The sequence below is a fragment of the Ranitomeya imitator genome, chromosome 1 (assembly GCF_032444005.1).
Source record: "Ranitomeya imitator isolate aRanImi1 chromosome 1, aRanImi1.pri, whole genome shotgun sequence".
NCBI classification, from domain to species: Eukaryota; Metazoa; Chordata; class Amphibia; order Anura; family Dendrobatidae; genus Ranitomeya; species Ranitomeya imitator.
The window spans coordinates 713,361,653-713,374,449 of NC_091282.1; the positions used below are offsets into that span (position 1 = coordinate 713,361,653).

General features: G+C 45.3%; 1 protein-coding gene across 3 annotated transcripts in view; it reads left to right on the plus strand.

Moving 5' to 3' along the window:
- Positions 1–7,823: 7,823 nt before the first annotated feature.
- SLC39A9 (solute carrier family 39 member 9) overlaps positions 7,824–12,797 on the plus strand; it is a 62,884-nt gene continuing 57,910 nt past the window's right edge. Inside the window, exon 1 of one of the 3 annotated variants that reach the window (XM_069732337.1) lies at positions 7,824–8,190. The gene's annotated coding sequence lies outside the window, so the exon portion shown is untranslated. The remainder of the gene's footprint in view (positions 8,191–12,797) is intronic. The other 2 variants (XM_069732341.1, XM_069732345.1) reach the window with 2 other exon arrangements.

Sequence of the window (12,797 nt, forward strand, 5' to 3'; positions counted from 1 at the left end):
ACGCTTCAACGGATCCCGGTGATTCTGACATTGTTTTCTCGTGACATATTGTACTTCATGATAGTGGTAAAATTTCTTTAATATTACCTGCGTTTATTTGTGAAAACGAAAATTTGGCAAAAATTTTGAAAATTTCGCAATTTTCCAACTTTGAATTTTTATGCAATTAAATCACAGAGATATGTCACACAAAATACTTAATAAGTAACATTTCCCACATGTCTACTTTACATCAGCATAATTTTGGAACCAAAATTTTTTTTTGTTAGGGAGTTATAACGGTTAAAAGTTGACCAGCAATTTCTCATTTTTACAACACCATTTTTTTTTTAGGGACCACATCACATTTGAAGTCATTTTGAGGGGTCTATATGATAGAAAATACCCAAGTGTGACACCATTCTAAAAACTGCACCCCTCAAGGTGCTCAAAACCACATTCAAGAAGTTTATTAACCCTTCAGGTGCTTCACAGGAATTTTTGGAATGTTTAAATAAAAATGAACATTTAACTTTTTTTCACAAAAATTTTTACTTCAGCTCCAATTTGTTTTATTTTACCAAGGGTAACAGGAGAAAATGGACCCCAAAAGTTGTTGTACAATTTGTCCTGAGTACACCGATACCCCATATGTGGGGGTAAACCACTGTTTGGGCGCATGACAGAGCTCGGAAGGGAAGGAGCGCCGTTTGACTTTTCAATGCAAAATTGACTGGAATCGAGATGGGACACCATGTTGCGTTTGGAGAGCCCCTGATGTGCCTAAACATTGAAACCCCCCACAAGTGACACCATTTTGGAAAGTAGACCCCCTAAGGAACTTATCTAGAGGTATGGTGAGCACTTTGACCCACCAAGTGCTTCACAGAAGTTTATAATGCAGAACTGTAAAAATAAAAAATCATATTTTTTCACAAAAATTATCTTTTCGCCCCCAATGTTTTATTTTCCCAAGGGTAAGAGCTGAAATTGGACCCCAAAAGTTGTTGTACAATTTGTCCTGAGTACGCTGATATCCCATATGTGGGGGTAAACCACTGTTTGGGCGCATGGGAGAGCTCGGAAGGGAAGGAGCGCCGTTTGACTTTTCAATGCAAAATTGACAGGAATTGAGATGGGACGCCATGTTGCGTTTAGAGAGCCACTGATGTGCCTAAACATTGAAACCCCCCACAAGTGACACCATTTTGGAAAGTAGACCCCCTAAGGAACTTATCTAGATGTGTTTTGAGCGCTTTGACCCACCAAGGGCTTCACAGAAGTTTATAATGCAGAGCCGTAAAAATAAAATAAACATTTTTTCCCACAAAAATTATTTTTTTAGCCCCCAGTTTTGTATTTTCCCGAGGGTAACAGGAGAAATTGGACCCCAAAATTTGTTGCCCAATTTGTCCTGAGTGCGATTATACACAATATGTGGGGGGAACCACTGTTTGGGCGCATGGGAGGGCTCGGAAGGGAAGGAGCGCCATTTGGAATGCAGACTTAGATGGAATGGTCTGCAGGTGTCACATTGCGTTTGCAGAGCCCCTAATGTCCCTAAACAGTAGAAACCCCCCACAAGTGACACCATTTTGGAAACTAGACCCCCCAGGGAACTCATCTAGATGTGTAGTGAGAACTTTGAACCCCCAAGTGTTTCACTACAGTTTGTAACGCAAAGCCGTGAAAAAAAAAAAAAAAAACTTTCCCCCAAAAATTATTTTTTAGCCCCCAGTTTTGTATTTTCCCAAGGGTAACAGGAGAAATTGGACCCCAAAAGTTGTTGTCCTATTTGTCCTGAGTACGCTGATACCCCATATCTTGGGGTAAACCCCTGTTTGGGCGCACGGGAGAGCTCGGAAGGGAAGGAGCACTGTTTTACTTTTTCAACGCAGAATTGGCTGGAATTGAGATCGGACGCCATGTCGTGTTTGGAGAGCCCCTGATGTGCCTAAACAGTGGAAACCCCCCAATTATAACTGAAACCCTAATCCAAACACACCCCTAACCCTAATTCCAATGGTAACCCTAACCACACCTCTAACCCTGACACACCCCTAACCCTAATCCCAACCCTATTCCCAACTGTAAATGTAATCTAAACCCTAACTTTAGCCCCAACCCTAACTGTAGCCCCAACCCTAACCCTAGCCCTAACCATAATGGGATAATTTTTCCCTAACTAAGGGGGTGATGAAGGGGGGTTTGATTTACTTTTATAGCGAGTTTTTTAGCGGATTTTTATGATTGGCAGCCGTCACACACTGAAAGACGCTTTTTATTGCAAAAAATATTTTTTGCGTTACCACATTTTGAGAGCTATAATTTTTCCATATTTTGGTCCACAGAGTCATGTGAGGTTTTGTTTTTTTGCGGGACAAGTTGACGTTTTTATTGGTAACATTTTCGGGCACGTGACATTTTTTGATCGCTTTTTATTCCGATTTTTGTGAGGAAGAATGACCAAAAACCAGCTATTCATGAATTTCTTTTGGGGGAGGCGTTTATACCGTTCCGCGTTTGGTAAAATTGATAAAGCAGTTTTATTCTTCGGGTCAGTACGATTACAGCGACACCTCATTTATATCATTTTTTTATGTTTTGGCGCTTTTATACGATAAAAACTATTTTACAGAAAAAATAATTATTTTTGCATCGTTTTATTCTCAGGACTATAACTTTTTAATTTTTTTGCTGATGATGCTGTACGGCGGCTCGTTTTTTGCGGGACAAGATGACGTTTTCAGCGGTACCATGGTTATTTATATCTGTCTTTTTGATCGCGTGTTATTCCACTTTTTGTTCGGCGTTATGATAATAAAGCGTTGTTTTTTGCCTCGTTTTTTTTTTTTTCTTCTTACGTTGTTTACTGAAGGGGTTAACTAGTTGGCCAGTTTTATAGGTCGGGTCGTTACGGACGCGGCGATACTAAATATGTGTACTTTTATTGTTTTTTTTTATTTAGATGAAGAAATGTATTTATGGGAATATTTTTTATTTTTTTTCATTATTTAGGAATTTTTTTTATTTTTTTTTACACATTTGGAAAAAACATTTTTTAACTTTTTTATTTTGTCCCAGGGGGGGACATCACAGATCGATGATCTGACAGTTTGCACAGCACTCTGTCAGATCACCGATCTGACTTACAGCACTGCAGGCTTCACAGTGCCTGCTCTGAGCAGGCTCTGTGAAGCCACCTCCCTCCCTGCAGGACCCGGATCCACGGCCATCTTGGATCCGGGGCTGGAGCAGGCAGGGAGGTGAGGAGACCCTCGCAGCAACGCGATCACATCGCGTTGCTGCGGGGGGCTCAGGGAAGCCCGCAGGGAGCCCCCTCCCTGCGCGATGCTTCCCTGTACCGCCGGCACATCGCGATCATCTTTGATCGCGGTGTGCCGGGGGTTAATGTGCCGGGGGCGGTCCGTGACCGCTCCTGGCACATAGTGCCGGATGTCAGCTGCGATAGGCAGCTGACACCCGGCCGCGATCGGTGGCGCTCCCCCCGTGAGCGCTGCCGATCGCATATGACTTACTATCCCGTCGGTGGTCATAGGGGCCCATCCCACCTCGACGGGTTAGTCCGTCTAATGTCAGAAAGGGGTTAACAGCAGGGAGCCGGCTCTTTGTATTGGATCGTTCACGAAGGACACATCACTAGTGTAAACATACCTTAGTGTCGTAATGATGGGCAGTCCGGCTCTTTTTTGGATCCTAAATGGATCCCTATTAACCAGTTAACCCAAGGAGCTTTTTATGAAAGCTGCCAGAACTAGATCAGCGCTGCTACAACTAGATCAGCTCTGCTACATAGAGGCGATGCTCAGATCTCCTCTATGTAGCCGAATTTCAGACTTGCTATGAGCGCCAACCACAGGGTGGCGCTCATAGCAATGCGACATCAACAACCATAGGGTTGTGATGACTGACCTAGTGGGCCACCCCCAATACAGGGAGCGTCAGGGGCAGGCCCAAGGGAGACTATTGCCGCGGAACCTGATACCCGGGGACAGGAGATAGGAGACACAAGCAAGGACGGACTAGGAACAGATGGCCGAGACTGGGAACCACAGGGAAGGCTACCGAAAATCAGAAAGAGAACGACGGAGACGAACACTTTGGAGGGACTGGAGACACGGAGCTGAAAAGGAGTAGACTGGAACGGATGAAATTAGGAAAGGAGATAAATAGAACACAGGGAAGGAAGACGCAAGATACTGGGTAGGGCACGAGGCAATGCAGGCAAGAGAGTAAACAAGAGAGCGCAGGAAGCGTGGGGCCTGGATCAAACGTAAAGCACAATTGACAGGCATGGAGCAGAGGGAGAGGCTACCTGAAATAGGATGTGTGCGGCAGGACTTCCGGGTCAGGATCCTCCAGGATCATAGAGTGGAGAAATGGAGCAACCGCAGGCCAGACCGAGAAGGTGCGCGTGCGCTGCTGAGACTGGAGCGCGAGATGTGCACTCGACGAGACCCAGGGACCGACAGTGAAACAGGAAGAGAGGACGTTGGGTGACGCGTACACACTCCAGGAGCACGTTGAGACAGGTATGTATACCGGGTATCAGGGAAGGCAGCGGCAGACACGTTGGCAGGAAGAGGCGATGTGACAACTATTAGTTTAGTAATGGAGAGGTGTCTTATTGACACCTCTCCATTACTAAACCGGGCTTGATGTCACCTAACAATACAAAGGTGACATTAACCCCTAAACTAGTACCCCACTTGCCACTGCTACAGGGCAAGTGGGAAGAGCAAGGAGAGCTTGGAGAAGACAGAAATGGTTTATTAACTTGCAATGGGGGTAGTGAAACCACAGCGCCATTATCCGAGGAGAGCCTGGAGAATACATAAACGGGTTCTGAACGTGAAATGGGGGTGGTGGAACCACTGCGCCATCATCCAAGGAGAGCCTGGAGAAGACAAAAATGGTTCATGAAAATGTTACAAGGATGGTGGAACCACTGCGCCGTCATCCGAGGAGAGCCTGGAGAAGACAGAAAGTTTATGAATGTGTAACAAGGGTGGTCGAACTGTGAGCAGGTAGCGGGATGCAGTAACGTAAAGGAGGCAGATCAAGAGTTAACAGATTTATTAACGGGGTATACTGTTGTCACAGGTCTCGACCTGCTCTCTGATGAGTCCACCTTAGAGATGATGTCACGGCACTGGAGAGATAAGACACAGTACACCAGGCATGTATCTGAAGTATCTCTAGTTTAATAAGCTTACACACACTTTTTATGCGTTCTTATGTCGGAGGTGGATTCTCCATATATGGCCTAAGCGTTGGGGAGTTTACTCCCTTGCCTCCCTATGGTTTCGCAAACATATTTTTCTATACAAAACATTATTCGTTATCTACAAGGACATTTCATCCTTCATGAACTGCTACAATCTGCAATAACAGCTAAAATGAAGAATAGTGAATAACAACTTGTTTATCTGACCTTTAGTAACAATTACACAAAATGGAGGCAAGCAAGATAAAATGGATCCTGCTATAACAATACTCAACGCAGGGAGGTAATGGGTTAAGCAGGGGGTATGGGAGCTGATATTAGCACGGTATGAGTGCGGGGTACGGTAACGGATAAATCAACAGTTCATGAAAGGGTTAACTTATCAGTTCGACAATTTCCTGGCTGCAGAGCCTCGAGTTTCAACGGTAGCTCCCACGCAACTGGCGCGTGATGACTACTGTGTCATCCTGAAGAAGCTGGGGGTTTGGTTCCCGGCAATGGTGGTGAGTCCTTGTTGTATTAAGCAGGGTCCTGGATCCAAGGTTTGTCGTACAGGGTGCAGAACAGTCTGTCACACCGCCGCAGCGTGTCTCAGCTCGACAGTAGTAAGTGGGTGAGGAATGGTACAGTTCTAGATGACTCACCCGGTCTGTCTTAGGCTTCTTTCACACTTGCGTCGGTATGGGTCCGTCGCTAAGCATCGGCGCAACGTACCGATGCACGTTGTGAAAATTTGGCACAACGTGGGCAGCGGATGCAGTTTTTCAACGCATCCGCTGCCCATTGTAAACTCCCGGGGAGGAGGGGGCGGAGTTCCGGACGCACATGCGTGGTAGGAAATGGCGGATCCGACGTATGAAAAAACGTTACATTGAACATTTTTTCGTGCCGACGGTCCGCCAAAACACGACTCATCCAGTGCACGACGGACGAGACGGATGGCCATCCGTCACAATCCGTCGCTAATAAAAGTCTATGGGAAAATGCAGGATCCTGCATTCTCAAAAAACGACGGATTGTGACGGAAGCTGAAAAATTTAAGTGTGAAAGTAGTCTTAGGCCTCTTTCACACTTCCTTCTTTCTTTTTCCATCACGTTTTGTGAAAAAAATAGATCCAGTAAATGGTGCTGCTGGATCCTTTTTTTTCTCATAGACTTGTATTAGCGACGGATTGTGACGGATGGCCTTCTGTTTCATCTGTCGTGCACTGGATCCGTCGTAAAACTGCTGTCCGTCGGGCGGAGACAACACACAAAGGAACGTTTTTTCTGTGTGTCGGAAAATCGCTAAGCGACAGATCCTGCGCTGTCCATCGTTGGCTATAATGGAAGCCTATGGACGCAGGATCCGTCACTGACTGTCAAAAGCAGGATTCCAGCGACAGATGCTGTCTTTTCAAACTGAGCATGCGCGGAAGAATTTCCCGTCTCTCACTCTCTTTTCACTATTGATGCTGCCTATTTGTTGCCTCCCCGCTAACTCCCTTGCACCACTCCAGTCTGTCCTCAACTCTGGTGCCCGGCTAATCCACCTCTCTCCTCGCTACTCCCCTGCTTCTCCCCTCTGCAAATCCCTCCACTGGCTCCCAATTCCCCAATGAATCCAGTTCAAACTACTAAGGCTGCCGTCACACTATCAGTATGTGGTCAGTATTTTACATCAGTATTTGTAGCCAAAACCAGGAGTGGAACAAGTGGAAAAGTATAATAGAAACATATGCACCACTTCTGTATTTATCACCCACTCCTGGTTTTGGCTACAAATACTGATGTAAAATACTGACCAAATACTGATGGTGTGATGGCAGCCTAACACTGATCTACAAAGCCATCCACAACCTGTCCCCTCCCTATATCTCTGAACTAATCTCCCACTATCTTCCCTCACGTAATCTCCGATCCTCCCAAGACCTCCTACTTTCCTCCACACTTATTCGTTCCTCACCCAACCGCCTCCAAGATTTCTCCCGAATATTCCCCATCCTCTGGAATTTCATGCCTCAACACGTCCGATTATCCACCACTCTCGGCTCCTTCAGACGGAACCTGAAAACCCATCTCTTCAAGAAAGCCTACAGCCTGCAATAACCATTCTGCCGCCTCGCCATCGCCAGAGCCGCCGCCTCGCCATCGCCAGAGCTGCCGCCTCGCCATCGCCAGAGCTGCAGCGTCACCAACCACCAGTGCTGCAGCACCCCCGACCTCCTGTATCTTCCCCATTATCCCATAAGGACAGGGTCCTCTCCCCTCTGTACCAGTCTGTCATTGTTAGTTTGTTTACTGTTAATGATATCTATAACCCTGTATGTAACCCCTTTCTCATGTACAGCACCATGGAATGGTGCTATATAAATAAATAATAATAATAGCAACAAAGTCTATGTACTGTAAATCCCTAGACATACTATATGTATAAATATATGTGTATATATAGGGCACAGTGCAAGCGCTGCTACTGATGACAACAGCCAATCAGACTCCAGCTTTCATGCCTTCTGCTCAGGTTATAAAATCAAAGACGCGTTCTGATTGGTTGCTACAGGCAACAACTTCCCTTTCAGCCAGATTTCATCTGCCGGTGATATAACAGACCTGCGCACGGTCACCGTGAGAGCACGGCACAGACACAGCGCACGGTCACCGTGAGAGCACGGCACAGACACAACACACGTGCGATACTATGCTCAGCAGCTGTATGACTTTTACTGACGCCTGACGGATAATAAACCGGTGACGTCAGCAAGCACGTGACCCGGAAGTACTGCGAGAAGTGACACCACACCATGGCAGCAGCTAGAGGCCCCGAGCTACCAAGATGGCGGCCTGTGCGTGTGTTACCTGCTGAGGCCTGTTGTCAGCAGCTGTGATCGGGATTGTCGCCGCAAATACATCGTGAAGCCCTTCTAGGACGGGACAGATCGGCCGAGGTTCGGGATACAAGTGAGATTCCTCCTTCCGCCATTGTGCGTGATCATTCCGTTATTGCAGGGTTAGCTCAGCCCACTGCCTGTCACTGGGAAAGCTGGGTGACTGCTCTCATGTGGGCAGTAATGGGATGTCAGCCATCATGGGAGGGCAGGACAGATACAATGATACCAGGCAGGTGCAGCCAGAAACGCTGCAGTCAGTCACTGACAGCGGCACTACAGCGATGAGATCCTCCAGGGGCCGAGACAGTATCCATCGCCTTCTTGTGCTGCAACTGTGGGGGTCCAGATGGGTTCCCATGGCAGCGAGGGGCTTATTGGAGCCCCCTGTCACCGCCATCTTGGCGCTACTATAAAGTCCATGGTCAGGGGTCTTCAGAGACCCTTAATTTCACCTTATACAGCGGTGTATTGTGCAGGAGGGAAAATGGATTCAGAGAAAAATATAAAAAGAAAGTCAATAAATAAAATAAAAAAACAAAATGTAGGTCACATCACTCCTAAATTAATAAAATAAGCGTATTTGGCATCTGGGGCATCAGATTCTAAATGTAAGAAATATAGAGAAATGACACTACAGAACTAGAAACGCTAGAACTGTAATTTTTCATTTTTGGTCTCTATATCTAATATATAAAGCTGAATGTGTGCATGTACAGCATGTGTGTGTGTGTCCGGGATTGGCATCTGCACCGTCGCAGCTACAGCCACAAAATTTTACAAGAACACACAACAAGGCACAATAATCACTTTTATTATATAAAAGATTCCGGTATATATATATATCTATCCCACTAGGTACATACACATATATACCCACATATATTCACATATATCTCGTCTATTATGCCAAGGGAGAAAGGAAACAAGTGGAACCCACTTAACCCCTCTGTGACCTTAGACGTACTATCCCGTCGAGGTGCCCTGGGCTTATCTGACCCTGGACGGGATAGTACGTCATAGCCGATCGGCCGCGCTCACGGGGGGAGCGCGGCCGATCGCGGCCGGGTGTCAGCTGCTTATCGCAGCTGACATCCGGCACTATGTGCCAGGAGCGGTCACGGACCGCCCCCGGCACATTAACCCCTGGCACACCGCGATCAAAGATGATCGCGATGTGCCGGCGGTGCAGGGAAGCACCGCGCAGGGAGGGGGCTCCCTGCGGGCTTCCCTGAGCCCCCCGCAGCAACGCGATGTGATCGCGTTGCTGCGAGGGTCTCCTCACCTCCCTCCCTGCTCGAGCCCCGGATCCAAGATGGCCGCGGATCCGGGTCCTGCAGGGAGGGAGGTGGCTTCACAGAGCCTGCTCAGAGCAGGCACTGTGAAGGCTGCAGCGCTGCTAGTCAGATCAGTGATCTGACAGAGTGCTGTGCAAACTGTCAGATCACTGATCTGTGATGTCCCCCTCTGGGACAAAGTAAAAAAGTAAAAAAAAAATTTTCCAAATGTGTAAAAAAAAAAAAAAAAAAAAAAAAAAATTACAAAATAATGAAAAAAAAAAAAATATTATTCCCATAAATACATTTCTTCATCTAAATAAAAAAAAAAACCCAATAAAAGTACACATATTTAGTATCGCCGCGTCCGTAACGACCCGACCTATAAAACTGTCCCACTAGTTAACCCCTTCAGTAAACACCGTAAGAAAAAAAAAAAAAAAACGAGGCAAAAAACAACGCTTTATTATCATACCGCCGAACAAAAAGTGGAATAACACGCGATCAAAAGGACAGATATAAATAACCATGGTACCGCTGAAAGCGTCATATTTTCCCGCAAAAAAAGAGCCACCATACAGCATCATCAGCAAAAAAATAAAAAAGTTATAGTCCTGAGAATAAAGCGATGCAAAAATAATTATTTTTTCTGTAAAATAGTTTTTATCGTATAAAAGCACCAAACCATAAAAAAATGATATAAATGAGGTATCGCTGTAATCGTACTGACCCGAAGAATAAAACTGCTTTATCAATTTTACCAAACGCGGAACGGTATAAACGCCTCCGCCAATAGAAATTCATGAATAGCTGGCTTTTGGTCATTCTTCCTCACAAAAATCGGAATAAAAAGCGATAAAAAAATGTCACGTGCCCAAAAATGTTTTCAATAAAAACATCAACTCGTCCCGCAAAAAACAAGACCTCACATGACTCTGTGGACCAAAATATGGAAAAATTATAGCTCTCAAAATGTGGTATTGCAAAAAATATTTTTTGCAATAAAAAGGGTCTTTCAGTGTGTGACGGCTGCCAATCATAAAAATCCGCTAAAAAACTCGCTATAAAAGTAAATCAAACCCCCCTTCATCACCCCCTTAGTTAGGGAAAAATAAAAAAAAATGTATTTATTTCCATTTTCCCATTAGGGCTAGGGCTAGGGTTAGGGCTAGGGTTAGGGCTAGGGTTAGGGCTAGGGTTAGGGCTAGGGTTAGGGTTAGGGCTAGGGTTAGGGCTAGGGTTAGGGTTAGGGCTAGGGTTAGGGCTAGGGTTAGGGCTAGGGTTAGGGCTAGGGTTAGGGTTAGGGTTGGGGCTACAGTTAGGGTTGGGGCTAAAGTTAGGGTTAGGGTTTAGATTACATTTACAGTTGGGAATAGGGTTGGGATTAGGGTTAGGGGTGTGTCAGGGTTAGAGGTGTGGTTAGGGTTACCGTTGGAATTAGGGTTAGGGGTGTGTTTAGATTAGGGTTTCAGTTATAATTGGGGGGTTTCCACTGTTTCGGCACATCAGGGGCTCTCCAAACACGACATGGCGTCCGATCTCAATTCCAGCCAATTCTGCGTTGAAAAAGTAAAACAGTGCTCCTTCCCTTCCGAGCTCTCCTGTGTGCCCAAACAGGGGTTTACCCCAACATATGGGGTATCAGCGTACTCAGGACAAATTGGACAACAACTTTTGTGGACCAATTTCTCCTGTTACCCTTGGGAAAATACAAAACTGGGGGCTAAAAAATAATTTTTGTGGGAAAACAAAAAGATTTTTTATTTTCACGGCTCTGCGTTATAAACTGTAGTGAAACACTTGGGGGTTCAAAGTTCTCACAACACATCTAGATAAGTTCATTGAGGGGTCTAGTTTCCAATATGGGGTCACTTGTGGGGGGTTTCTACTGTTTAGGTACATTAGGGGCTCTGCAAACGCAATGTGACGCCTGCAGACCAATCCATCTAAGTCTGCATTCCAAATGATGCTCCTTCCCTTCCGAGCCCTCCCATGCGCCCAAACGGTGGTTCCCCCCCACATATCGGGTATCAGCGTACTCAGGACAAATTGGACAACAACATTTAGGGTCCAATTTCTCCTGCTAACCTTGGAAAAATACAAAACTGGGGGCTAAAATATAATTTTTGTGGAAAAAAAAATATTTTTTATTTGCATGGCTCTGCGTTATAAACTGTAGTGAAATACTTGGGGGTTCAAAGCTCTCACAACACATCAAGATGAGTTCCTTAGGGGGTCTACTTTCCAAAATGGTGTCACTTGTGGGGGGTTTCTACTGTTTAGGTACATTAGGGGCTCTGCAAACGCAATGTGACGCCTGCAGACCATTCCATCTAAGTCTGCATTCCAAATGGCGCTCCTTCCCTTCCGAACCCTCCCATGCGCCCAAACGGTGGTTCCCCCCCACATATGGGGTATCAGCGTACTCAGGACAAATTGGACAACAACTTTTGGGGTCCAATTTCTCCTGTTACCCTAGGGAAAATACAAAACTGGGGGCTAAAAAATAGTTTTTGTGGGAAAAAAATTTTGTTTTATTTTTATGGCTCTGCATTATAAACTTCTGTGAAGCCCTTGGTGGGTCAAAGTGCTCACCACACATCCAGATAAGTTCCTTAGGGGAACAGGAACACATGGGCTACTTGCACAGTGAACAAGTCTGTATGATCATGTTCACACACCACCAAGAAACCTGAAGACACAAAAGAGAATAGTAAAACCAAAAACACTCAGTTTGAAAAAATGTTGCAGTAATCCGCAAGTGCTAGTAAAAGATGTAAAAAACAGGGTATTTGGTTGATACGTTTTTTGCAAAAAATGTATACTAAGCTGCTCTACCAATCTTCACGGTATACCCTTATCAGAGCAGTCCTAACTAATGTATGCAATCCCTATCTGATGTATTTAAAAACCTGATCATCTGTATATAACCTGTGTGAACAGGGTTCAGAGAGGAAAAATCCATGTGTGCATACAGGGTAGAACAGCTTTTGTGCAGATAGCCCAAGAGGAGTGGTGGAACTCCCCAGTCTTGTAGACACAAGAGAACAATTATGGAAACAGGAACACATGGGCTACTTGCACAGTGAACAAGTCTGTATGATCATGTTCACACACCACCAAGAAACCTGAAGACACAAAAGAGAATAGTAAAACCAAAAACACTCAGTTTGAAAAAATGTTGCAGTAATCCGCAAGTGCTAGTAAAAGATGTAAAAAACAGGGTATTTGGTTGATACGTTTTTTGCAAAAAATGTATACTAAGCTGCTCTACCAATCTTCACGGTATACCCTTATCAGAGCAGTCCTAACTAATGTATGCAATCCCTATCTGATGTATTTAAAAACCTGATCATCTGTATATAACCTGTGTGAACAGGGTTCAGAGAGGAAAAATCCATGTGTGCATACAGGGTAGAACAGCTT